This window comes from Phocoena sinus, chromosome 10, assembly GCF_008692025.1.
Source record: "Phocoena sinus isolate mPhoSin1 chromosome 10, mPhoSin1.pri, whole genome shotgun sequence".
NCBI lineage: Eukaryota > Metazoa > Chordata > Mammalia > Artiodactyla > Phocoenidae > Phocoena > Phocoena sinus.
The window spans coordinates 14,320,947-14,343,751 of NC_045772.1; the positions used below are offsets into that span (position 1 = coordinate 14,320,947).

The following is a 22,805-nucleotide window of genomic DNA, read 5'->3' on the forward strand; positions in this document are numbered from 1 at the left end:
TTTTCTTCTTTTTTTAAAACTGACACTAGTGAGGTCTTTTGAATTTATAGACCCAGACAAGAACACCCTTTCCATTTTTCCCCAAGTAAGTTTCCTGTGCCTATTTGAAAACCAATATTAAAAAAACTATTGTTATGATATAACTCGAAATGTTAGAGTTGGGAGGAGTCTTGGAGGAGCACTACTCTGAGCTCCTCATTTTACAAGGGGGGAAACTGAGGCTTAGAAATGATATGCCAGGTGGGTCAAGGCAGAGACTGGCCAAATGCCATCAAAGACTATGCTATGCTCCCTGAGTTGAGATTTCCTTGGTCCTCTTATGTCCAACTATTGTCACCATCCGTGTCTGGACAGAAACCATTCAGGAAGTTTCTTGAAGGACCTGAGATATTATCTAATCCAGAAGTGATAAGTAGTGGCGAAAGGAGCAAAGCCTACCCCATACATAGGTTTGATTTTGCCCAACAGTCCTGGCCAAATTAGAATTAAATTAATTGCCAAATTAAAAAATCTGGAGACTTAACATAATCTGAATTTCTGGCTCCTTAATAAAAATCAGATCATTTGGCAACTCAGGGTCCATGTTCCCCCATGGCGAAACCCAGCTCTTGCAAAATAACGACTGCTCCTTAGACAGGTGGGCACACCACAGTGTGCCACAGCCCCCATCCCTCCCTGTTCTATCACACCCTGCCAACTTCGCTTGCTACATTACTGCCTGTCCCCATCGGTATTAGAGTGTGCGATCCTTGAGCTAGTCTTATTCGGTCTTAGTTACTAAAGTTGGGTCACTCCTTCTTATCGACTGAGGTCGCTGAGTGAAGGTGACCATGCAATAAGTGGAAGACGTTGGAAGAGAACCTTGCAAAGGCTCAGCCCTTGTTTCTCCTCTCTTCTCACACTGCATGCTCTCTCTAGGTGATTCCATACAGCCCAGGTCAGGGCACCCCAATGCACATCTCCAGCCGCAGACACTTGCCTGTGCTCTGGACTTGTGTATCCAGCCACCCACCTTGGGCAAGTTGCTTAACCTTTCAGTGCCTTCATTTCCTGATCTGTAATATGGGGACAGTGAGAGTACTTTTCCGCCATATGGTTATTATGAGAATTATACAGACAATTGTTAATATATGTGAAAACATTTGAAGAGAGCCTGGCATTGTTGTTATAGGATGTCTAACAGGTCGCTCGAATGTCAACAAGAGAGCCTTCATTTCCTCTGCCTCCAGCCTGTTCCTCTGTAGTCTTCCCCATGCTGGCAATAGCACCATTATCCCATGGGTAGCTCAAGGTAAACACCTAGGAGTCATTCTTCATTCATCCATTTTCCTCATGCCCTAAATCCAATCCATCATCAAGCCTTTCCATGATACTCTCAAAATGTATTTCAAGCAGGCCACTCTCCCCATCTCTGCTGTCACCGCCTTGGTCTAAGCCCCCATCATCGCTTGCCTGGACTTCTGTAATAGCCTCTTTGCTATGCACTGAATTATGTACCAGCCCCCGGCCCCCCATTCATACCGAACCCATAGTGATGGTATTTGGAGATGGGGCCTTTGGTAGGTTATCAGGTTTAGATGAGATTATGGGGATGGGGACCTCACAATAGGATTAGTGTCCTTAGAAGGAGAGATACCAGAGAGCTTGCTCTGTCTCTACCCACCATGTGAAGACATAGGGAGAAGGCAACAGTCTACAAGCCAGCATGAGAGCTCTCACCAGAAACTGACCCTGCTGGTGCCTTGATCTTGGACCTCTAGCTTCCAAAACTGCGAGAAAATATATTTCTTTGTTTAAGCCACACAGTCTATAGTATTCTGCTATGGCAGCACAAGCAGAATAAGACTAAGACACCTCCTAACTGGTCGCCTTGCTTCCATTCTTTCTCTTCTAAAATCCATTCTCCACACAAAAAGCCAGAGTGGTCTTTTAAAACTGTCACAGTCCCGCTCAAAACCCTTCACTGGCTTATTTTTGTCCTTACCACGGAACTGGAGCTCCTCACTCTGGCGCACACGGCTCTGGGTGACTTAGCTTCCGTCCACCTCTCTGGCCATGGCCCACTCTCCGCCTGCTCAGTGCACTGGGCCATCCTAGAATACAGTTCCAGCCTCAGAACCACGGAGCATTTGCTGCCCCCTGTCCTCAATGCTCTTCCTCCAGCCCTGGAATCGCTTTTATCCTCCATCTCCTGGTTCAAAGTGGTCTCCGGGACCATCCCATTTATAGCATCCCCTGCTCCCTTTCTTAATCACCCCCACCCATAATGCTCACAACAATCTGACATTATCTTTTTATGTGTTTATTTGCATATAGCCTTCCCCAACCCCTACCTCACGCAAAGTCCATGTGGGCGATAGACTTTGTCTAGTTTCCCCATGTACCCCTGGCGTTAAGCGCCTAGCACACTGCCTGAGACATTTGCGGTGGGATTTCTGAAGGAGCCTCTTTAGGGCCGGGGAGGTCAAGTGACTTTCTCAAAGCTGGCTTCCAGGGATTCTGCACTCTTCACACTCCCCGAGGGGCGTCTAGACGCTCTTGGGATGGAGAATTATTACCTTTCTCGGCTGCCTGAGCCGTGTGAGAGCTGAGTCTAGAAGCACTTTTCCGGCTTGAAGAGACGAGGAGCTGGGTGGGTGAAGGCAGGAGGGGCGGCAGCGCTGGAGCCTCCTGTGGGCGGGGCCTGGCTGCCCGAGCCAATGGGGCGCTGCGGCGCGGGGAGGCCGGGCGGCCGAGAGGAGACGCTAGCGCGCAGTGGGGGGCGGAGGTTGAGCTCCCGGACCCGAGCGGATCAGCAGGCGGGCGCCGCGGCGTAGGCACCCACCCAGCTCTTGATTCCTGGTGGCTCGCACGGTAAGCAGAGCCCGCGGCGAAGTAGACTTTGTGGGTTTTCTGGCAGCAGGGAGTCCCCGCCACTTCCCGCCGGGGCTGTTGGTGGCGTCCTGGCGCCAGGCTGAGTCCCCGGGCGCTCCGGGTGTGTGCCGCGGGATGCCGGCGCGCGGAGGGGCCAGGCAGGGAGGCGAGGAGCCGCCGCGCCACGCTGCCTCCCCGGGCTGCTGCTGCCTGGTCCCGGGGCCGACCCTGGGATAGACAGGTCCTCGTGCGGGGATGCCTGAGGGGCCCGGGAGCCAGAGGGTCTCAGGATAGTGGCTTCCAAGAGAATCTCTACCCAGCGCCGGGGCCCAGGGAACAGCTTGCGGGTAGCTGGCGACCGCAGGGGCCGGACTTTGCTCTGCCTAGGTCTTCAGACGCCTCCTGACCTGTTGCCCCGGGGCTAGGAGTCAGATTTGTCAAGCCATTTCCTATTTCCAGGTCTCCTGGAACTCAGGAGAAATTTCAGAGCGGTTTTCTGGCCAAGCTAAGAGCAGAGAGACTAGCACTTTATGCAGCGCCCCGTGTATTTATTCAGCATTTATTGGGGTCCTATTGCGTGACAGACACTGTGCTAAGACCTAGCGTCAGGAAGAAGTGCCTTGGAGGAGCTCCTGGGGCTAAGAAGGACAATACGAGGAACAATTATAGTGCGCTGTAGTACAGGGGATGTTACGGGAGGGGAGGGGAGGGGAGGGGAGGGGAGGGGAGGGGAGGGGAGGATCATGAGCAAGCCAGGAAGGCGTCTGAGAGGAGGTGACTATTGAGTGGGGACTGGAGGAGTAGGAGGGTTTGCCAGGCTGAAAGCTGTGTGGGCTGGTTTGTGTGTGTGTGTGTGTGTGTGTGTGTGTGTGTGTGATGGGATAGCAGGAATTCCAGATAGATTTTCCTGTGCAAAGGTAAAGAAACTGAAAAATGCCAGTATCCTGACTTAGAACATCAGATAATCCTATATCAGCTAATCAAATAGTACCACAAAAGGTGGGTAGGAAATGAGCTGTTAACATGGCAGGAGCTAAAACATGCACAGAACTTAAAATGCAGCCTTAGACTATATAGAATATTGTCCTGGGGTCAGGAAGGGCAGTGGAAGAATTCTGGCAGCTCTGTGGAAAATGGATGGAGACTGGAGCAGTAGAAAGCTGGTAAGTTGTAGTTCATATTTTGGATGGGGCTGCAAATACTCCGATCCCTAAAGGCAGCCCCATCTGCCCAGGAGCCCAGCTCCCTGGCTTCCAGGCATGGATCATTCAGGGGATCATTCAGGCAGGGAGATGTTGCCCATGTGATTGCTTGCCTCTGCAACCTGCAGATCATTTTTATATTGTTTCTGGAGGCTTTGACCTGGACCTTGTCATCAGGGATGCCCCCTGGAGGACTGTGAAGTGTACCTCTGCCTGCCCTTTCTGATGTGGTTTCCCCTCTCCCTGGGCTCCTCCTTCTGCTTCACAGAGACACAGCCTCAGCTGTTAGAGGCTGTCGTGAAGAGCAAGGTCTTGCTGGGGAGTCAAACCCGAAAGTCACTTTAACCATGTGTCTTGGGGACATTATCAACCTTTCTGAACCTCAGTTTTCTGACTTAAAAGGAAGTCATCATCCCCACCTGTCATCGGTTGGGTTCCCTGGAAAAAGACTCGGAGGCTCTGAGAATTGTGTGTAGGAGGATTCTTGGGGAATGGTCTCAGTCTCCAAGGGAGGGGGTGGTGAGGGAAGCAGGATGGGGCAGAGGGAGAAGTTGGTCTGTGATGCAGAGCAAGAGAGGCCTCAGTTGATCTTCTGAGGCATGGGGCCAGGCCTTTGAAACCCCATGTTGACCAGCCAGTGGGGGCAGGCTGCCCCCAGGGAAGGGGGCACAACTTTGGCTGTCCTTCAGCAGGACAGTTCCTGAAGCAGAACTCAGCTGGGAGCCACGCATAGCCCACACTCCCAGCAGCCGGCACAAGGGAGTAAGTGGTGCCTCGGTCTTGGGGGGACTGAGAACTGTAGCACGGCAGCCACCTTACAGCATGGGCTTGGGAAGTGGCTGAGATGACTGACAGAAGGTGCGCAGTGCAGAGCAGGCATTTAAGAAGTGTTCCTTTTCTCATCTTTAAACTTCTTGCCTGTGCCTGAAAATGGATTTTGGAGTTTGAATTGAGTAGATCAGCTTCTGTGAGGAAAGAACCTTTCATGATAATGGCCACAATGTCTACTATTGAGTGTCTGTTTTGCATATGCATTCTCTCCTAGCTACCCAGTAATACTCCAACTTAGGTACTTTTATTCTCATTTTACAGTTACATGTACAGTTAGTGTTTTCTAAAACCCAACAGAGTAGGTGTCCTTTTGCCACAAAATAATAACAATAACGACAACAGCAAAAATGATAATGACTTGTTACAGTCTATGCAGTGATTTCATTGGTGGATTGATTAAGTAATTAATAATTAAGTCATCAATGCTCATTGAGTGTCTCCTAAATGGTCGGCACTGTCCTAGGCGCTGGGAATACAGTTCTGTCTGTTAGGGGAGACAGAGACTGACATTAAATGCTTTGATTCCTCCAAAGCAAACATTGAAGGATGGACCTTTGCATAGCCAGGGTGTGATGGAGAGTAACAGGCTGTCTTCCCAATTGATTCTTTCTCACCCTTTGGTTTCAATATAACCACCTCAAAAAGGCCTTTTGGACCATCCTGTGAAAAGCAGTTCCCCTCTCTTTTACTCCCCCTTCATCACACTTGCTTATACATTTTATTTACTTCCCTGTCATTGGTCGTCCCCACTAGACTAAAGGCTCCAGGAGATCATACATCACTTTTCCTAGCACAGTATTTAGCATGTATTTATTGAATGAGTGAAGTGAATGAAGGGTAGATCTGCTTAGAAGAGTGGTATCACCAGTAAGAGATATTTACACTGAGATCTAAGGGATGAGGAAGATCCAGCAATGCCAAGGTCAAGAGGCAGAGAGAACAGCTTATTCAAGTACCACGAGGTGGAGGAATGGAGCATGGCATGATTGGGGAGCAACCTGAGATGAATTTGGAGAAATAGATGGCGCCTTGGAAGGCCATGCTGAGCTTGGATTTTACTGAAAGTGCAATGAAAAGTCAGTGAGGGATTTTAAGCCTAGTAATGACCTGGTGTTATAAATACAGTATATAATTGTTGTCTGTCATGCCTCTGGCAGGCAAGCTCCGTGAAAAAAAGTGCTTAGTAAATATTGCTGAAGTGAATGGGTGATGGGGTTTATGCAGCAACCAGGTGAAAAACAGAGTAGGGAGAAGAATGGGACCTTGTCACAAATGGGGAGTTTGGTGAGAGAGGTGTTGGTATCCTGGCTGTAGGCTAGCAATAGTGTTGGAAAAGTAGAAGAATTGGAGCTGTATTTGGGGTGTTAAATGGACAGGACTTGCTGATACATTACGTGTCAGGAATATGGGAAAGGGAAGGGTCAAGGATGACCCCCCAGGTTTATGGTTCAAGATTGGGTGGATGTCAGATATCCATCAACAGGGTAATGGATAAACAAAATGTGGTAAATACTTACAATGGAATATTACTCAGCCATAAAAAGGAATGATGTACTGATACATGCTACCATGTGAATGACCCTTGAAAACATGCTAAGTGAAAAAAGCCAGACACAAAAGGTCACATATTACATGATTCTATTTATATGAAGTATTCAGAATAGGCAAATCCACAGAGACAGAAAGCAGGTTGGTGTTTGCCAGGGGCTTGTGCAGAGAGGGAAGAAGGCTAAGTGGGGCATGACTGCGTAAAGGGTAAGTGGTTTCCTTTTAGGGTGATGAAAATGTTTTGGTACCAGGTAGAGGTGGCGGTTGTAGAATATTGTGAATGTACTAAATGCTACTGAGTCGTATACTTTCAAAAGGTTAATTTTACTTTATATGAATTTCACCCCAATTACCCAAAAAAAAAAAAAAAAAAAAAAAAAAAGATTGGTGGATGGGAGCACCAGAGAGTGGAGATGCGGAACAGGCTGTGGTCAGGGGAGAAAATCCACATGCTCTCTTGGAGATGGCCTGGAAGACATCCACACAGAACCTAGGGGGGACATCTGGACTGGAGAAATAAATAAGGGAGTTGTCAGCACTTAGATGTCAGCCAGTAAAATAGGTGGAATCTAGGGAGAGAGAGAGTGTAGAGGAGCACATCCGAGCCTGGATCATTCTTTAATTTGATCCTCATAACTGCCTATGAGGAAGGTGCTCCTGTTCTCATTTTCAGGTGAGGAAACCAAGGCCCCCTAAGAATGAACTTGCCCAAGGTCAGATAGTTTGTTCATGTCTTTCCCCTGGCTTCCAGTCCTTTGCCTTTCACACCTCAGCGTGATGCTATTTAGAACTTCAGCAAAGACCTTCCCTCCTTTCCTCCCTCCTGCCTCTCTCCTTCCATCCTCCCTCCTTCCCTCCTTTCTTTCTTTCTTTCTTTCTCTCCACAGTCATGATTGAGTACTCACATGTGGCAGGCACTGTGCTGGGCATATGTTGGTGAAGGTAGAAATGGCTCTAATCTTGTGGAATTTACCTAGTAAACAAGCAGCTGCAGTCCATTGATACAGGGGACCATAGGAGCCTGGAGCAGGGGCGTCTGTCCTAGATTTGGGGATGGGAGGAGGCTTCCTAGAGAAAGTGACAGCTAAGAAGAGATTTGTAGCAGAAGCAAAAGAACTGAGCCTGAGAAAGAGAATGATTCTCTGGAAGGTTCATGATCCCTGAACACCTGCTATGGGAATTCCCTATTCTTTTCACTCCCCAGTTCACATGTTACTGGCATTTTCCAGCTCATCCAGAATGTCTGTCTTTTCTATAACCCTGGAGGCAATAAGTAGACAAATAGCTTGGTTTGATTTCAAGTGGAAGCTTCAAAGGAGTAGCAAGGTATGGTGCAAACAGCCTGGCTTTCAAAGCCGGGCTCCATCTCTGAGCAAATGACTTAGTCTCTGAACCTTACTTTCTACACCTGTGAAATTGAGCCAGTCACATCCACTGCTCAGCGCAGGAAGTAAATGAGATGATGTAGTAATGTATTGGGCACATAATAAATGCTCAGAAAAACGTCATCTCATTTATCTTTTGGAGAGGAAGCTTTTCTGAATAGACCAGTGGTCTCCACACTCTGAACACTGTTTAAAATATAGAAATCCATGCATCCTCTGAAGAATCTAATTCAGATGGTTTGGGGTGGAACATAGCAATCTGTATGTTTAGAAAGCACCCCAGATTATCCTGATTAAAGCAAGATCCAGGAACCACTGGCTTAGACCAAATGCTTGAAGTCTTTGCTATGATGTACACAAAAGGGTTAAGCACCTAGAAGCAGATAATGCCTTCTAGGAATTATTAGCCAATGACGGTGCTGACCGATGATGTAATGCCTTTGGCTGGCACTCTATTGGTTAAGTGTATTGTTTCTCTTGCTTCAGCTGTGTAAGGAGTAGAGCTGGAGCCCAAGGGTTAATGATTCTGTGGCAGCACATAGAGCTATTTTTTCCCCATTTCTCTTCTGCTAGGTGTGAGTGTGTAGCGTGGCTCAGCTGCTTGCTGCCTTTCTTCCAGTAAATAGCTGCACCTTCCTCCTTACCTCTTCCCAAGCAGAGCACATGTCTCCATAGTACTCCGGAGGGGGGTGATCAGGATTGTTTAGGGAAGAGAGAGCCCTTTCAAAGTTCCACGCAGCAGTCTCTCCTTGCCACTGGGGATGGGCACAGCTCCAGCTGCTCTGACCCGAAGAGGTCCCACTGGATGAATTGCTAAATGGCCACCTGCTTCTGAGCATTGTTCAACCTGGTGGGATCCTCGCAACCGGGAGGTAAGCCCCGGGTTTTGGAAGGAAGAGTGGACCTGGAGGAGAGGAGCCTTGGGGCAGTGGGAGGAAACAGGCACAGGTTCCATGCAAAGCTGCCCGCACGTGCGGTGTGAGCTGGGCCAGGACGGTCTCCCTCTGTGTGTCTATTTACTCAAGAACACAATGTGGGGCTTGGATTAGGGAGACACTGGTGGGGAGTGTGTTGGCCAGGCACTATCCACAAGCGTGCTCTCGAAGTAGCTTTCTGCCAAATGCTTCTGGGAGAGGAATGCTTTTCTCTGGGGGTCTGGGGCAGGAGGCGGGGCATCAGGTTAGCACTGTCTCCCTGAGCCAGCTGTCACCCGGGCCCTTCTGTATCTTGCCTGGGCTTCCTCTTCAGTGTTCCCACTCAGCTGAGTGGCCCTTGGTGGACTGTGGGCTGAGGTTTCTCCAGAAATACCTAAATGGTCTCAGGGATTTTTGATTGTGTTTTTCAGGGGGACCTTTGGATCCCTGACCCTTGAGTTATGGGTGTGCCTTTGTGAATTTGGGCATGTTCCTAATTGTCCCATGCTGGAGCTCTTAGGGGTGGTGGGAGGGAGGGGATTCTTTTTGTATTATGACAACGCAGTTGTGAGGATTTTCCTGTTTGTGTTTAAGGGGGCATGCGTCAATGCCCTGACCTGAGACTTCTCACCTTGCCCAGAGAGGATCCTAATGCAGCGTGTCTGCCCCAAGGTGTACAAACTGAAAAAAGTCAAAATGGGGAGGGGAAACGGGAGCAGGGTGACTGGGAAGGGCTGCTAGCAAGAAACTCTACTCATTTCACAGGGAATTCAGGGAAACCTTGCATTTCGTGGATAAACTATGACGCTTCATCTCTCTTGCAGCCCTCCCCAAAATGGGTAAATAAAAAGTTCCATTGTTTTTATTTTTCAGAATTTGGTTATACATGGAGTGTCCCCAGTTTACTTAGGGAGAGCAGAGCCCGCAAAGGTTTCTCTCCATGTCTTGTATGACCCCTGGCGTCTGCCACCCTGTGTTCTGGGTCAGGCTTTGCCTGATCTGTAGGTTCTTGGGCAAGTCACTGTGCCTCTCTGAGCCTCAGTTCCCTCGTTGTCAATCACAGAAGTAGGAGGGGGTCGGACTAGCTGACTTTTAGAGCCCTTCCTCTCTGGCTGTCTGTGCTCTGGATCATGAAAAGCCTCAGAATCTGCGTCTGTTGATTAAGTGGATTGGGTGTGGGTAAAGGATGTTGGCATAAAGGGACACGTAGCATGTGTCCTCTGGGTGCTGGAGGCTTCACACACATTTTAACTCATGTAACCCTCCCAGTAGACCTGGCAGGAGGTGGGATGTACAATCTAAAGATGTGAAAATCGAGGTTGAAGGAGTTCAGTGACTTACCCAAGATCATCATTCAGTGAATGTTGACAGGGGTATTTGTGCTGGTCACTATACTGGGATGGCGGTACGTGGCAGGATAACGGGAGGGCTGGAGCTGGAATCCTCATCTACCTTTGCTTCTTTGCATGCTCTTCATTCTACTAGAAATCACGCACTGATTTTCAGGTTGACTAATTCAGCCAGATTATTGTGGATTATCCAGTTTACTGTCTGGGACAGCAGGCGGTCCCTGGATCTGAAAGGGACTTTACAATCCTTTGAACCAGGCCCCTCAATTTATATCTGGGAAAATGAAGGTCTAGAGAAGTTAGGTTACCTGACTCACTCAGTGAGTCAACAGATGGCAGGGATGACTCCTTGCCTTAGGTGTTTGAAGTGGTATTATTAGTAAAGAGTTTGTTTAAACCTTCATTTGAGAACTTTGGGATCATTTCAACTTAGTTATTCTTACCTCCAGGCCCTTTTGAAGTGCCAGAGGGTTGGAGTAAGACTCATTGAGCACCTACTGTGCGCTTGATGTTGAGGCAGGTGTCTGAGACATGGATGAGGTTGGTAAGCAAGCAAAGCGGGAGACCTGGTCAGTTTCCCTGGAGAGACTCAGGATGCAAGCTGTGTTTCACGAGTGTCCAGTTCACAGGTCAGCAATCTTTCCCAGTGGAGGGGCTGCAGCCCTGACCCTTTGTCTCCGCATGTGGCTGGCACCTAATTTATACCACTGTAAGAACACTTGCCACATGACATGAGATCTCCGTTCTTCCTCTTCGCAACTAGGCTGCATGTTTCCAGGGCACAGCTCCCAAAATGTAGGACCTAATCAGTGGAGCCACCTTGTGGGGAGGTGGGTGTCAGTATCTTGGATGTGCAGAGACGTACACCCAGAAATAAAAGCAATCGAGTTATTATTAAAAAGGGCAGCGCAGATGTGTGACGCTTTTCTTGATCACTATAACGTTAAGAAAGAATCATCCTAATACCAGGCTTCAAATATCCTAACGATTATCGTAGGAAAGAGGGGTTATAATTGTTCTGCAGGGCTGGAGAGCAAAGCCAGCAGCCATGGGTGGATGTGGAGGGGAGCAGGTAGCAGGTAAATGCAGGAAGAGGGTGCTGATGGTAGCAGTGGTCCAGTGGGTAGGACCACTGTCATCAGAAGTGTGTGGTAACCTTCAGGCATTGCTGCCCTGGCAAAGAGTAGCATTTGGTAGTCTCTGATTTCCTTTCTGGATCTAAGATTTCTTGATTACCTATCAAGCAGGAGTGAATGAGAGGAGGCCAGAGGTAGAGTAGAGCAGCGTCTGGCTCATATTTAGATTCCAAAGCCATAGTGTGGGGTGGAAATCATTCATAACCAAAATACCTTTGAAAATATTTTCACTGCCCCCAAAATTGCATTATACATGGCTTTTGTGTATGCAACTCTGAACAATAATTCCTGTGCCAACTAGTATGTAAAACACTGACCAAGACTAAAAGAAGTCACAAAATGAAATTTATATGCAGTTGTGGGGTTTCATACTGCTCTGTCTTGAAGGTAACTGCAAAATTTCTAACTGGCATAAAGTGGGGGGATAGAGAATTCTCAAGGTGTTCGTGTTTGCTTGCAGGGTTTATGCCATTGTTTTGGATAAATAGCCTCTAATACTTCATACAGGTAACTCTTTATAAATGATAATGAAAATTAAATGAGATAATATATGTGGGTACCCTGATCTGAGTTACAGAGCAGATGCTGAGTACACTTTTACTGGAAGGTACTCAGCCGCTTGCTTTAGCAGACTTGCCGATGCCGGTCTTTGAAAAGTTTTAGTGAAGAACTTGGTCACCTGTGTCCAGGCTGGCATTTCCTACTTGAGGTTGGCACGTCTGTTTGGCTTCTCTGGACAGTGCTCACCGTCATGCCTCTGACTATTGCTTCTAAAATTCAAAGTGGGAAAAGAATGAGGTTGGACGCTACACAGACCTGAGTTCAAAGCACCGGCCATTGCCTATAGATGTGTGACATTGGGCATGTTACTTAACCTCTCCGTGTTTGGTTTTTTTCACTTATGAAAATGGGATCCATAGACCCCCACTGTGCAGGATGGATGGAGGATTAAACAAGAACCTTTAGAGAGTGCCTAGAACATGTAGAGTAGGTGTCCTCTAAGTGCTGATTTATTCCTTCTCCTTGGAAGGGTGTTGAGGAGAGGTGGTATATTTTTTCTTTCTTCAATCTCACCTCCAGCTCCTTTGCCCACGTTAGTAGATGCCCCCTTCTAGATGGCTTTTTTTTTTTTTTTTTTTTTTTTTTTGCGTTACGCGGGCCTCTCACTGTTGTGACCTCTCCCATTGCGGAGCACAGGCTCCAGACGCACAGGCTTAGTGGCCGTGGCTCACGGGCCCAGCTGCTCCACAGCATGTGGGATCCTCCCAGACTGGGGCACGAACCCGTGTCCCCTGCATCGGCAGGCAGACTCGCAACCACTGCGCCACCAGGGAAGCCCTAGATGGCTTTTTACAAGCCCGTAGGAAACCCCATGTGGCCTTACTCTAAGAATGAGTGTGCTTACAGCCTTGCCCTGTCCTAGCTCATCCTCATGCTAGTTACCTAGCCAAGCACCCAGAAGGCTGCACTTAGAAGGGAGATGTTGAGCTTAAATCATTTTTTTTTTTTTTTTTTTTTTTTTTTTGCGGTACGCGGGCCTCTCACTGTTGTGGCCTCTCCTGTTGCGGAGCACAGGCTCCGGATGCGCAGGCTCAGCGGCCATGGCTCACGGGCCCAGCCGCTCCGCGGCATGTGGGATCCTCCCGGACTGGGGCACAAACCCATGTCCCCTGCATCGGCAGACGGACTCTCAACCACTGCGCCACCAGGGAAGCCCGAGCTTAAATCATTTTTAAAGCACCAATAGCTGAACTAAATATTCTGGGCTGGGGCTGCTTTACTCAGAGGCCAAGTGGGCAGGTGATTTGAGGGATGCTACAAAGAAGCCAAAGTACGTCTCCAAGTTCAAAGCATTGGGAATTCCGTCATTGAATATTCGTCTCTTGGGTTTATTCATTAATCATTTAACAAATATTTATGGAGCTCTTGTCTTGTGATAGGCAATGTCCTAGATGCTGAGGATGAGCGGTACAGACAAGATTCCTACCCTCGTGGATCTTATATTCTGGTGGGGAAACAGAAAATAACCATAAAGCACATCCAGTGAGATGTCAGTTAGCGATGAATGCCATGAATTAAAATGAAACAGTATAAGGGCAGGGGAAATGCCATTATAGAAAAGTCAGTTAAAGAAGGTCTCTCTGAGAAGTTGATATTTGAGCAGAGGCATGAAGGAAGTTTAGAAATGGGTTTTTGGAAATATCTGTGGAAAAGAATTCCAGGCAGAGGAAATAGTTAGTGAGCCTCGGGGTAGGTAGAGAGACACAAGAAGGGAGAGTTTGAGAAGATGTGATCTGAGAGGTACCTGAAACCAGATCTGGTGGGGACTCATGGACTGTGGAGAGAAGTTTGGATTCTATTCTAAGTTGGAGGTTTTGAACAAGGCGGTTACATGGTTTGACTTATTCTTTCAACTCACTTTATTTTTCTAATTGCCATATGATAAAATTGACTTTGCTTTGGCATAGAGTTCTGTGACTTTTGACACATGTATAGATTCATGGAACTACCAACACCTCAGTGCAGACACAGACAAGTTCTTTCATCAAAAACCTCCTTCCTGCTATCCTTTTGTAACCGCAAACATCCCACTTCTAACATATGGCAACTACAGCTGTACTTTCCTTCACTACCGTTTTGTCCTTTTGAGAATGTCATATAAGAAGACTCATACAGTATGTAACCTTCTGAAGGCTGGCTTCTTTCCCTCAGCATAACGTCTTCAAGATTCATTCATGTTGTTGGGCATGTCAAGAGTTTGTTCATTCTTATTGCTGGCTAGTGTTCCATTGAATAGACATATCACAGTTTGTCTATCCATTCACCCCTGGAAGGACACTTGGGTTCTTTCCAGCTTTTGGCAGTTATGAATAGAGCTGTTATAAACATTTGTGTCCAGGTTTTTGTGTGAACATACGTTTTTGCTTCTCTAGGGTAAATAAATACCTAGGAGTTGGATTGCTGGGACATATGGTCAATTTACATTCAGTTTCATAAGAAACTGCCGAACTATTTTCCAGCATGGTTGTAGCATTTTGCATTCCCTTCAGCAGTGTATAAAAGTTCTAGTTGCTCTGTGTTCTTGTCAGCACTTGGCATTTTCAGTATTTTTTATTTTAGCCATTTAGTGGTATCTCACCATGGTTTTAATTTGCATTTCCCTAATGGCAAATGATGTTGAATATCTTTTCATGTGTGTTTTTGCCTTCGTTATATCCTCTTTGGTGAAGTGTCTGTTCAGGTCTATTACCCATTTTTTAAGTTGCGTTTGTGTTTCTTACTCTAAAGTTTTGAGTATTCTTTATATTTTCTGGATATCAGTGTTTACTTGAATATGCGATTTATGTGTTTTTAAGGAATCAGTCTGAATGCTTTGTGGAAAGGAAGTTGTAGGGGACAAGGGTCAAACTGGAAGGATCAGCAAGTGGACCATTGCAGTAGTCCATGGGCAGAGATGATGGTAGTTTGGACAAAGGTCATTGGGGTAGAAGAGGTGAAAAAATGGTAAAAAAAAATCTTTTGAAAGTAGAACCATCTGAACTTGGTGATGGATGGAATGTGAGGGAAAAGAGGATTCAAGGATGGCAACACTGCTGGAAGTGCCAAGAATTTAAATATAATGCAGGCATGTTCTCTGCCCTCAAGTAGCTCACAGTCTGGTGAGGGGAGATGTATTGTAAGCAGTTCACCTGGAATATGACAAGATGTGCTCGCAGAGTTCATGTGAAAAGTCCTGGAGGAGCCCAGATGACAGAGAAATGGCTAAGTGTAAGTTGTACAAGGCCAGCTCTCTGGGAAGCGTCTCTAAACTTTAGTGTGTATTAGTCAGTTTGGGAGGTTGGTAACAATGCAGCTGACTGGGTTCCCACCCCAAAAGGAGGAGGTCTGTGGTCAGCAAGCACCACAAATCATTCTGTGTCAGTGATTGGCCGACCACACTATGAGAAACTCTTGGGGGAGCTAGCTGGGGTGACTTCACAGAAGAAGTGATGTTTGAGGGGAGGTGTCAGTGTTTAGCAGGAATTCTGACTTGGAGAAAGCTGGGGAAAGGGCAGCCGGGCAGAGGGAAAAGCAAAAGCAGAAGCTTGGAAATGATAGAGAATGGCTGGAGCCAAGAGGAAATGTAGGTTGGTGATGATGATGATGATGGTTGACCAAAGAGTACATGTCTGTTTAGTGATGGGTGGGAGTCATGTGACTTCCTGTGCTCAGTGAGTCTAAAGGGATTGCAGCAACTCATCAGCTCCCTCTTTACTAACAAGGGGTGAAAGGTACCAAGCAGTCCAAGAGCGGGGTGTGCAGAGGGCCTGCTGTGCTTTCAAAGTCTCCTGTGATGCAGCGCCTTTGAGGAAAGCTGTGGCTACAGTGAACGAGCTGGCTGGCGTGGAGTATGCAGAGGTTGGTTGCAGGATGCCCTTTACCCAGTCCTACCCTGGGCCTTCCTCAAAGCTCACAGACTCTGCATCTCCTTCCTGCACATACGTCATCCTGCCTGCTTTCAAAGGAGGCCAGAGCCACATCTTCCTGTGGCTTAACTACTAATTCATCGCACACTCGCTATGTGCCAAGCCTCATTCAAAGCACTTCACATGGATTAACCCATTTCATTCTCACAACCAGCCTATGGATGAGATAGAATTATTATCCTTGTTTATAGAATTATTATCCTTGTTTTAGGATGAGCAAAGTGAGACACAGAAAGATGAATGACAGGCCCAGGTCACAATGGGAAATAGAAATAGAAGAGCTGGGATATTAACCCAGGTCGTTTTGACTTCAGAACCGATGCTTTTAACTATTGTGCTGCATAAACCCTCCAGGGCATCTTCGGAGTATTCAATGTAGTAGCAGCAATAACACACATACAATAGTTACTGTGTCACCATTGTGTTATTCTTAGGGTTATTCCATGTAGGGACTATTTCAGTGATAAAGTTTCCTGTTATGAAGATTTTTCTTTTCCGATTTTAGCCTTTGGGTTAAAACTTACTATTTTTATTCTTTCTTGTCTGGTTAATAAAAAACCAGTATGGTATATCTTTTTTGAGGTTTGAAAGAGCAAAATAAAATGTTATAATACATGATGACCCTAAAAGTTGTTGTTGTATGTGAGACTGTTCACCATTATACTAGATGACCCTAGATTATGATGTCTAGAGTTCTTCTAAATCTGTCTTTCCGCTTCAAGTAGCCAGTGTACTTTCCTCAGGCAAAATTCTGATTTGCTGTGTGTGTTTGGCTGAAGTCAGGGAAGGCAAATTACCCAATATACATGCATCGTTTCCTAAGGAAGAATCAATATAATCGGACTGAAGACCTTTTCTCCTTTTGTAAAGTATAGAAAAAGGTGCTGTAAACTGGTGGGTCTAGGGCCTTTTCTTCCCTTATTTCAACTGTGTTGTTGTCTTAGGAGTTCTGGTTGCTATAACAAACTACCATAGACCCAATGCTTAAACAACAGACATCATTCCTCGCAGTTCTGGAACCTGGGAGGTCCACCATCAGTGTGGCTGGGTTCCGACAGAGTCGGCTTCCTGCTTTGCAGATGGCCATGTTCTTGCTGTGTCCTCGCTGGGTGGAAAACAGGGAGAGAGGACGTAAGCTCTCTCTTGTGTCTCTTCTAATAAGGGCACAGTCCCATCATGAGGGCTCCACCCGCATGACCTAATCACCTCCTAAAGACCTCATCTCCTAGTACCATCACATTGGAGATTAGGGCTTCAATATGTGAATTTGGGGGGGACAGAAACATTCAGTCCATAGTAGTTGGGTGGTTGAATTTGCTGCCTAACCAACCCCAGGCAGGAGTCATCCCATTTTACAGAAGAGTCAAGTTAGGAATCTCGGCTAGGAGTCAGGCTAGACTGACAGTCAACACAGAAGGAGAACTGCATCATCTGGGAGAGTTTTGAAGGTTCCTGAGCAAAAGGAATATCTGAGCTGAATTTTGAAAGATGAATGGAGTTCACTAACCCCATGGGATTGGGAGGAGGGGGGCGCTTAGAGGAGAATAAAAGAGGATGGTATTCCCGGAAGTGGAAAAAGCATAGGCAAAGGCATAAGACCACGTGGGAGGAAAGCAGATAGGAATTAGTGGAGATAATGTGAAAGGGTACCATGGTGGCAGAGGAAGCTGGAGCTTCAGCTGGCCTGGCAGGAAGGGTCTCAGAGCTGCATGGAAGAGCTTGGACATACATCAGGGAGCAACTGTGGTGTTTAAGCGGGGCAGTGACATGGTCAGATTTCTGTTTAAAAAAAAGTCTCTGACACTGTATGCTATGGAAATGGATTTGGAGGAGACCTAATTGGATACAGGGAGACAGGAAGGAGGGTTTTACAGTGGTCCATGAAGGAGATTGTGCATGTCTGAACTGGAAGTTGAGGGAGACGAAGAGAGTGGGAAAGCATCCCTTTCATTCATTCCCACACCCAGGACAAACCCCTTTGCTCTATCATGGGACTGTGTGGAGGTGAATCTGATACAAGCCCTGTCCTCAAAACATTTATAACATAGGGACATGGAAGAAACCATTGACAATACAAGAGGTGGGTTCACTCAGTTTCTTTGACTCACAAATATCTTTTGAATGCCTACCATGTGCCAGCCCTTTCTGGTGGGTGCTGGAGATGTAACAGTGAAAAAAGAAAAACCCAAATCTTTGACCTTATGGGGACCACACTCAAGTTGGGGGGGCAGCAGAGAAACAATACACTACCAAAGTAAGATATGTAATATGTTGGATGGTGATAGGTAATTGCAGAGAAAACTAAAGCAGGGAAGGGGAAAAGGAGTGTTGGGAGCAAATTTTTAAAAGGGTATTTGATTAAAGGGCTAAAGGAGCCAAGGGAACATTAATATACAAATGTGGAGGCTGAAACACCTCCCTGGAGACATTGTGGTTACAGCAGCATTGAGCATGGCCCTTGGGGCCAGACAGACCTAAATTTGAATCCTGGCTCCATCCCATACTGGCTGGGTGACTTTAGACTGTCATCTCCCCTCCCTGGACATGGATTTGTTTATCCATATAATGGGGTTGGTGACACCCATCTCCCAGGACTGCCATGAGGCTGTACAGAGACCCTCACTGCTCAGCGTGGAGCCTGGCGCCCTGAAAATGCTCATTATGTGGTTCATATTCACGATAGCAGGAATGATTCTGGTGGGGCATCGCCAAGGCTTTATGGGAAGGGGGCCCTGGGAGGCAAAACAGGAGTCTAGGAGCAGGATCGCCTTACCAGGGCTCTTCTGCTGTGGGCTCTACAAAACAGTCCTGGGGCCCGAGGGCCGAGAGGCAGAAGTCCCAGAGTAGCCCCGGTTTTCCTCCAGCAGCTCAGGGGTCCTTCACCATCTTGGCTATTCGCAGTACGATCCAGGGAGGGGAGAAAGGCTGAGTTCTAGCCTGACTCCTAGTCGAGATTCCTAACTTGACTCTTCTGTAAAATGGGATGACTCCTGTCTGGGGTCAGTTCTTGGGGGCTACGGGATCACTCGATTCCTCCCTCCACCCCTAATCCCCCTTCTCCAAAAAAGAAGATACTGCAGCACTCGGGGCAGGGGAACCCTGGGGCTGATGTCATGCCACGTTCTGAAGCCCTTGAAGGTCTCCACCTTTCCTGAGAAGGATTCTGTCCCCAGGCAGGTCCAAACCCCCTGGGAAAGGATATGAGAAAACCTTCCTGTGATTTAAAAAAGTAAGTGGAGGGCTTCCCAGGTGGCACAGTGGTTGAGAATCCACCTGCCAATACAGGGGACATGGGTTCGAGTCCTGGTCTGGGAATATCCCACATGCTGTGGAGCAACTAAGCCCGTGTGCCACAACTACTGAGCCTGCGCTCTAGAGCCCGCGAGCCACAACTACTGAGCCCGTGTGCCTAGAGCCCGTGCTCCGTGACAAGAGAAGCCACCATAATGAGAAGCCCCTTGGTTGTGCACTGCAACGAAGAGTAGCCCCCGCTCGCCGCAACTAGAGAAAGCCCGTGTGCAGCAACGAAGACCCAATGCAGCCAAAATAAATAAATAAATTTATTAAAAAAATTAAAAAAAATTAAAAAATAAGTAAAAAAGTAAGTGGAGTTCAGAGAGCGTTGGTGGGTGTGAAGGCAAGTCCAGCTTATCTTCAGCAGTTTGACCAGCAAGCGCAGTAGAAACAGCTGTTTTCTGCAGGAGCTGGAGGCCCCCGCCACCATCTCCATGCGGACTGTGCAAAAACCTCCCCTTGCCTGCAAGTGACAGCTGGAGAGGACTCGGGGGCCACACTCTGGAAGGAGTTGGCATCGGCTGCCTGGGGATGTTTGGGTGGAAATCTGATGCCGGGTTAGGAAAGCTCTGCTTCCCATGGGCGCTTCCCTCCACCTGTCACATGGCATCAACCATGAGGTATCATAGTGCCTGGCCTAAGGGGGCATTACTGCTGCTTGGTTAAGGCCAGCTACTTCCCCAGCTCAGTTGTTCCTAAAGAGGAAGGAGGGAGGAGGAGAAACAAACAGACAAAACTTGTGGTTCAAGGCCTAGACTGTGAGGTCAGAGGAACCTGATTAGAGTTCCATACCTTCCCTGCTGTGTGACCTTGGGCAAGTTACTGAACCTTTCTGAGCCTTGGGTGCTTCAGCACTAAAATAAAGATACTAGAACCTTCCTCATAGGATTATTAGGAGTATAGGAGAGAGTGAGGGTACAGGTAAAGTGCTTAGTTGAGTGTCTGACATGTAGCAGGAAGTCTGTCCATGTTGCTATTATCAATATAGACTGACAAGTATTATTAGAAATCAGGATAAAGGAAGGTAGAGAAAGAAACTACTTTTCTGTGTCTGGTTCTTTCTGTTGAAAGTGAGAATCAAAGATGCGCATCTGAGTTCTTCAGATCTGAGCTCCTTTTACCAATGGGAGAAGCCCCTGGGTGTAGGGGTGATGGAATGACTTGCCTAGGGGGATGCTGATGGATGCTGATTGTGTGGAACGGGGATCCAAATCATCTGGGCCCCATTCTGACTCCACACTGAATCACAGTGACAACTGGGCAAGTTACTCTACCTTTCTGGTCCTCTGCATGGAAAGCGGATAATAACGAAGGATTCCTATTAGGACTAATTGATCGAATATATAAACAGGGCTTAAAACAGTACCTGGCACATAGGAAGCACTATATAAATATAATATTTATAATATTGTTGCTATAGCTACTATTACAGTTATTGTATTACTATTAATATAATTGCTATTAGTTGCTACTATTATTGTTATTATTACCATCATCATCATCATCATTACTGTTAGGGTCACACAGGGAGCCAGTGGCAGTAGCTACTACCTATTTTAGCAAAAATCTGCATGCTAGCCTTGCCCACACCTGCTTCTTTATGTGAGCATGAGGCTGCCTGCCAGCTTCTCTAGCCTGCAAGAGGGGACTGCGTCCCCATAACTGCAGCTGAGCCCATGGTTCCCAGAACTTTCTGAGCCAGTGCTCTCCAAGGTGAAGGTCACTGCAGAGTCTGCCCCAGAGTGCTGCCTAGTAGGTGCCGGGCTATCAAGGAGCACCCCATTGATGTTGGTGCCCGGGTTGTTGGGAAGAGGGGGGCCAGCAAACCAGGGTATCACAGTGGTTGAAGGGCTACATCTGGAGATAGACTAGACTGATCTAGAGCCAAGGTTTAATTTTGCCCCTTGCCCAGTACATGATGTCCTGCCAGTTGCTGAAGCTCCTGAGCCTCAGTTTCCTCATCTGTAAAATGGGGCTAGTAGTTGTATTTGCTTCACAGGGTTATGTGAGGATTAATGAAATGATGCTCTTAATTAAATTAGCTCAGTGCTTGAGCAAGCAGTCAGCCACATGGTGGTTATTAGTATTTTTTTACTTAGGAGAAAAGTACTCCCCAGAGAGGGGGAAGTGAGTGGCTAGCAAGTAGGCACTGATATCCTAAGAATCTTGTATTTTAATTGTGATAATTGTGGAATCAGAAAAAAAACCCACTGGCTGAAGACTTGGGTGACCTATGTTTCTGGGCTTGGCCTGGCTTCTACTTTGCTAAGTGACCATAGACAAGTCACTTCCTTGTCTGTACCTAGTTTCCCCATCAGGCAACAAAGTCATGGGAACGGGGGTGCCACACTGCATGGTTCTGTGTGACTTCACAGGTGTCCCTCCATCTCCCCAGGTCCAGCCCCTCCAGGTAACTGTGTTTCTGCCGAGGTATAGCCCACACCCCCCTGGGGTCCTGGAGTCCTTCAGCAGATGATTACCAAGCGCCCAGGGTGCCAATCCTGCATCTGGGTTCTGTGTGAGGTGCAGGAAATAGAGGACTGAAGGGGTCAGGACCGACAGGAAGTGAAACCATTCCCGCTATAGAGAAAATGCCTCAGGAGGATGGAAGAAGATACAGTTGGTGGGATTGGGGGTCTAGGGTGAACATGAAATGGAGTGGTTAGAGAAGAGCTCTGGGGAAGTGGCATTGGACTTGAGGCCTGGATGACAAGGAGGCAGCAAGGGGGATGAGCCAGGGAAGAACATTCTGAGCAGAGAGAACAGCACGTGCAAAGGCCTGAGGGCAAGGGCAGTGCTGGGGAAGGAGGCTGGCTTGTTCGGGAGACAGAAAAGAGGCCAGTTAGGCAGTGAGTGAGGGGGAGGGGGCCCAGATGATGTCGGCCTGCAGGAGAAGATTGAATGCCACCCGCACTGAAGGGCAGGAATCAGAGCAGGGGAGCAGGTGGGGAGACAGGGAGGTCAGAGGAGATCTTCCGGCTTGGTCCAGGTGAGGGATGACAGTGGCTCGGACGCTAGCGGTGACCGCGGAGTTGAAAGAAGTAGGTGGATTCAGAGGCTGTGTTGGAGATAAGAGCTGGTGACGGCCTGGGTGTGGGAGGCTCCAGAGGGAGGAATCCTGGCATCTCCTCACATTTCTAGCTTAAAGCACTGGATGGGGTATCTGCTGAGATGGGGAGGATGGAAAAGGGGCAGTATGGGTCGGGGAGATGGCAGGAGGACAGGAGTTCTGTTTTGGACCTCATAAATTTAAGATGCCTAATAGCATGCCTTTGCTCTCCAGAGTGAACTTGCTAAATTCCTCATTAGGGTAGCATCTGGCCACCAGAAGCACCGCCAGGCTGGCCACCTGCCCTGTGGAAGCTTAGGCAGAGGCTGTAGGAACTGAAGGTGATGAAATTGAGTGCTGCACTGCTTACAGCCTGTGCCCTCTCTGTGTCTCCCTATCTCTCTGTTTCTATCTGTGTCTTTTTGTCTGTTTGTGTGTGTGTGTGTTTCTCTCTCTGTCTCTCTGTCTTTCCATCTCTGTGTTTCTCTGTCTCCTCATCTGTGAATACCTTCATTCAGGTGTTCCAAGTGACTGGTGTTTCCCCTCATTTCAGCCCTTCCTTTGCATCCTCAGGTACGTTGCAGACCTGAGCAAACCTCCCAAAGATCTCCTTTGTCTCTAGCGGAAGGTTACTTATTTGGCTCCATGTGTTTTCTGACCCAGCAGACAGGACTTGTCACGGCTGGTTCCCAGGCCTTGGCAATGCTGGCATCTCTCCTGGACTCTGGGTGCCCGGCTCTGCCTGCCACCATCTCCAACTCAGTGAGTCTGCAGCCAG

General features: G+C 47.6%; 1 protein-coding gene across 1 annotated transcript in view; it reads left to right on the forward strand.

Annotated features, from left to right (window-relative positions):
- The first annotated feature begins 2,775 nt into the window (after positions 1–2,775).
- Positions 2,776–22,805, forward strand: part of SYN3 (synapsin III) — a 465,532-nt gene continuing 445,502 nt past the window's right edge. The window contains 1 exon segment of the mRNA XM_032646265.1: positions 2,776–2,853. The gene's annotated coding sequence lies outside the window, so the exon portion shown is untranslated.